Source organism: Hyaena hyaena, unplaced genomic scaffold (assembly GCF_003009895.1).
Source record: "Hyaena hyaena isolate Hyena2069 unplaced genomic scaffold, ASM300989v1 scaffold_2249, whole genome shotgun sequence".
NCBI lineage: Eukaryota > Metazoa > Chordata > Mammalia > Carnivora > Hyaenidae > Hyaena > Hyaena hyaena.
This window is the reverse complement of record NW_024082886.1, coordinates 19,965-24,955: the sequence shown is the minus strand read 5'-3', so window position 1 is coordinate 24,955 and position 4,991 is coordinate 19,965.

The window sequence follows — 4,991 nt, the reverse complement described above, 5'->3', positions numbered from 1 at the left end:
ATTTGGCTTAGTTAAGACTCCATCTGAATAAAACATGTCAGTCTTTATCAGCACATTGCCCTATGCATGCATCTTTTATAACTCTGACCACAGTATGAGTGTATTATTAGATTGCCAACCAGAGAGAGAGAGAGAGAGAGACTGAGAGAGAGTTATGCCTGTTTACTTCCAGCTTCTAGTAGTTTGCTTGCCATATAATATAATAAATGCATGGTTGGCTAAAAAGATGGATGAATATTAGAGGCTTGATAGTACCCTGTCATTAATGATGAAATCTATAGAAGATTTTCAGTAAGTCATGCTTAGCTTTGACATGACCTCCAAAAAATGTGATTAAAGTTCTTTCAGACTGGTTAGTAAAAGCCATATTTTGTTTACTCTGTGTTCTTTTATACATTGGTATGATATATTTTAATTATCTTTTTAATTTTTTAATGTTTATTTTTGAAAGAGAGAGAGAGAGAGAGAGATTGAGAGCACGAGTAGGGGAGGGTCAGAGAGAGAGAGGGAGACACAGAATCCAAAGCAGGCTCCAGGCTCTGAGCTGTCAGCACAGAGCCCAACGTGGTACCTGAACCCATGAACCGTGAGATCATGACCTGAGCCAAAGTCAGACACTTAACCGATTGAGTCACCCAGATGCCCCTTTAATTATTTTTTAAAAATAGAGATTATATTCAAATTTTTGAAAGAATCTAGAAGTGTTTCATACTTTTGACTGTAGAAGAAAAATACCAAGTCATTTAGCAAGCTTTATGATTTAGTCACCTCATATGTTAAAAATAAATACTAAGAAATTAATGAGTAAACTGAATATGACTCAGAGTCTTTTTTTTTTTTTTAATATTTTTATTTATTTCTAGGAGAGAGAGAGAGAGAGACAGGGTGAACAGAGGAGGGTCAGAGAAAGAGGGAGATACAGACTCTGAAACAGGCTGCAGGCTCTGAGCTGGCAGTCAGCACAGAGCCCGTCGCAGGGCTCGAACCCACGAACCATGAGATCATGACCTAAGCAAAAGTCGGACGCTTAACCGACTAAGCCACCCAGGCGCCCCAAATCAGAGTCTTTCTATTGTACGTAAGTTTTTGGCCCCTATTACAAAGGTACAATACTATGACAGACTTCAGAGTCTAATGGTATTTGGACAAAACTAAAGAAATTTATACTTTGTATTATTTATTGGATTATTTATATAAATAAAAGATACACATAGAAGAGATTTGCTAGTATATTAAAGTATGTGTTTAGGGTTTTTATTTAGTTATGTATTATTATAATTATTATCTTTTAAGATGTATAAAATAGAACTCTATTATTTATTTTCCAGATATACATTTTAGCAGTATGTAGAACACTTTATTTTGTACAAAGTATGATTTGTTTATTATGGTTCATAAAGTAATGTGTTCCCACCAATAAAAAAATCATTTACATGAAAGAGATTTGGGGTATTTCATAAAACATTCTATAATAATGGTTTCAGTGGCTATACAATGAAAGGTGATATAAGAATAGAGATGAAACTTGGTAACCCTCACCCTGTCTGCATTTAAATTTTATTCCTGATCCATAAAAATAATGCATTACGAAATGAGGAGAAAATAGAAGAAAACATCCATAAACCACTACTATAAAAAGAAAACAGCAAATGAGAATCCAAACTATTTCATTAATAAAAATGCTCCCAATTGTGAGCCAAAAGAAAACAACATCATTACCCAAGTTACATACCATTAAACAAAAATTGTTGGTTAAACAACCCCCCTCCATCACAATTAAGATTGATAGATGAAAAAAAAAAAAAGGAAATTTAGAAGAGTTAAAGAATTTATGCAGTGCAGGAGTCATTGAATTTATTCAAAAGAAGAATTTTACTTGCTTGAAAATTTTTTATATTCATGCTAATCAAAGAAAGCATATGACATTGAGTCTGATATTGACATTTAAGCCATGGTGCTTTATCTACTTTGTTTCCTTTAGTACTAAGGCTACCAATTTAAGTTTTTAAAATATTTCCTAAGACTTTTTAAGTTAACTTTGTTCATGTATTAGAAATAAGATTGCCATTTCTTTAAAATTAGCAGAAACAGATTTGATGAGAAAAAAGTTATTAAAATTCTACTCTCCTCAGAAGAATAATGGACATTTGGAAACATATATTCAGATCTTACAATATTTAAGACACACGTGGATTAATTTATAAATATAATACTTCAGCCTCTACCAAAGATATGGTGGAGCATTTCCCCACCCCCAATTTTTTAAAGCAAACATTAAGATTCACGGACAAGAACTGGTAATAAAATTTTCTTCTACCTATTTTAATATTCTATAGTAAACTTTTAGTTTAAATATGAAAAAAGCACTATGAAAACACACTATATCTTATCACATTTATATGCTCAATCATGTTTATGTCAATATAGCTAGAGTTTGGACAGGTTTTCCAAGAATCAAAATAATAAAAATTCTAGAGTGCAAGTGTTAATCCTTTAGGTCAGCAGCTTACCTTGAGAAAGTGTTGGGTCTGATATTTTTCCTTGGAGACAGGACTGGCTGTTAAGACCCAGGGTAAATTAAGGTTAACAGGTGTTCCTGGCAAGAAAATAAAAGAGTATCAAAACTCTGAACATCACAGATAAAATTCAAAATATTATGGTTGCAAAATAGTCTCATGGTATGACTTCCAAATGAACAATGTTGGAAGCAATAATCTTTGGAGAAGATTAAAGAAATTGGTGTCTCCAAATTGGAGGTAGAATGAGGTTAAAGGAAGAATAAAATAAACCAGAGAATAGGGCTGGTATTTACTTATATTTCAAGATAAATCAAAGAAACAAACCTAACGTACAATGATTAGGAAATATAATTTTCACTGTAAGAATATTTAAAAATGTGCTGTTATTCTGGGTCTTTTGTTCATTACTACAGAGGGTTGGGTACATTCTCTGAGGCATTTATTTAATGACTGCATGAGATGTCCCCAAGTAGCTGGGGAGAGTTACTATTCTACCAGCTTCCTACCTTCTGAGAAAACAAGATGAAAATGTCAAAAAAATTTTTTTTAAATCCGTGTGGGCATATTTCATGACTTTTCTTATAGATTCCAATATTCTACACAGCTGTAACAGAGCTTCTATATTGAATGGTTCTCTTTCTTTTAACAAGATGCTTCAACTCTAAGTATCTATATTCTATTATTAGTTTAGATCTTTTTAATACTAACATTTCTAATTCCCTCAATTATTTTTCAGATAAATGAGGTATATATGAAAAGAACTGACATGTTTGACATGTTGACTTTGTAATATTTTGTACTATCTGCACTTTGTTAATTCATTCACTTTTTAAACCTGGCTTAGGGATTATTTAAAAAAAGTAAAAGCCAATTGTTATCCTATAAACAGGCAAAGTCATTCTTGATTTAAAAGCAGTCCAAAGCTTTTAGCACGCCCTCTGTAATTAATTCGGCTTACTCAATGCTAAATAAACATGACACGTAATCTTGTCTAATTTAAACGCATAAAAACAAATTTTATGCATGTTTAAACTTCTTAACAATAATATTTGTTCCTTTTCTAATTTTAGACAATGCGATTAATATAGGATTTAAGAAAGTAAAAATAATGTTAACACATATTTTATCACATAGTTCTCTGAAGCTTAGGATTTAGGCAAATTTATTTTAGTAATCTGTGAGCCATTGTTAAAAATGTGTCCTTATTTTTAAAGAATAAGCTCATTGAAAAGGAAACACTTGAATGTCAGATTTCTTTTTTTCACTTGATCAAGTTTTTCTAATGATTTATTTTCATAAGAATTATTCAATGTTTATGTATTTCTGTTTATGTACTAGAGTTTGACATTTTAAAAGTACTAAAAAACACAGAATAGGCTTGTCCAATTATGTTATAAAGATAAAATGTATCTTTGTGACCAAGATTACAATGTCTATTTTATTCCTAAGTTACTCTCACAGTATTAAAAAAATTACCAATATTTACTTTAATATTTTTCATCTCCTGCAAACTCATGAATTTACTTTCTTAAAGAAGTGCTATTTTAAAAGTTTGCATTTCTTTTTCCATTGTAATTGTATGTTTAATTTAATTGTATGTTTATCTTTTCTTTTGAATTTCTCTCTATTAAAATGACCTGATAACCACTTAGAAATAAACAAGTAAAATTAAATATATGTTTTTGGCAGAGTATCATGCATTTCACAACAAAATAAATGCACCAATGTATTTTTGGTTCCAAATGTTACCTAAAATTTGCCGTTCTACACTGCTATTACAGCAAATAGCATAATTAAGACAAGTAAAATCCAAGCAGGGCATTAATTATTATTCTATCATTGATTAGGTAGGTAGATAGGAAGGAAGGAAAAGAGAAAGAAAGAAAGAAAGAAAGAAAAGAAAGAGAAAGAAAGAGAGAAAGAAAGACATATAAAAATACATAAAATATGTATATGTACGCTAACATACAGATACCCACAATGTATACTTAATACATATATGTATATGTGTATATATATACACACAGACATAAATACATACACATATATAAGTAAATGCATATATATAGTCATGTTTATCAAAGGAGCATGAGGAAATTTAAAACTTAAAGTAAAGGATAAGGTAATATAGATATATTTATATAGAAATAAATATGCAATAAAAGGATAATGGATAAAAGCTTTCAAGTATTTCTACTTATTTGAATATATCACAAAATTCAGTTAAATATATTTACTTTCATTTTATTATTATTATTATTATTATTATATATATAATTATTATTATATTTTATTACTAGGAAATAAGTTAATATTTTGTCTTATTTTTCCCTGGAGTCATCCTCTGTAAGAACAATTCAGAAGGTGTTGTTGCCACAATTATTATTATTATTAGTTACACTAAATGATCATCTTCATAAATGATTACCTGATGATCCTCAATAAAAATTCTGAGTAAGTACCTTAAGCTCT